Raw genomic sequence first — 475 nt, 5'->3', positions numbered from 1 at the left:
CCACTTCACCAAACATGATATCCTTTTCCAGAGACTGGTCCCACCTGATAGTTTGTCCAAAGTATGAGAGATAAAGCCTGGCCATCCTGGCTTCCAAGGAGCATTTTGCTGTACTTCTTCCAACACAGATTGGTTTGTTCTTTTGGAAATCCATGGTCCTTTTAATATTTTCCTCCAACATCATGACTCAAATTCTTTTACGGTCTTCCTTATTCACTGGCTAATTTTCACATGCATATGAGGGTATTGTTAGGGCAGGCACACCTTGTCCCATTTGCTCTTAAACACTTTAAAGGTCTTGTGTAGCAGATTTGCCTAATACAATACATCATTTAATTTCTTGACTCCTGCTTCCAACAGTGTTGATAGTTGATTCGAGCAAAATGAAATCTTTGACAACTACAATCTTTTCTCCATTTATATGGATGTTGTTTATTGGTCCAGTGGTGAGGATTTTTGTCTTCTTTACATTGAG

The sequence above is a fragment of the Chrysochloris asiatica genome, unplaced genomic scaffold (assembly GCF_000296735.1).
Source record: "Chrysochloris asiatica unplaced genomic scaffold, ChrAsi1.0 scaffold00018, whole genome shotgun sequence".
NCBI lineage: Eukaryota > Metazoa > Chordata > Mammalia > Afrosoricida > Chrysochloridae > Chrysochloris > Chrysochloris asiatica.
Note: the sequence above shows the minus strand (reverse complement) of the source record.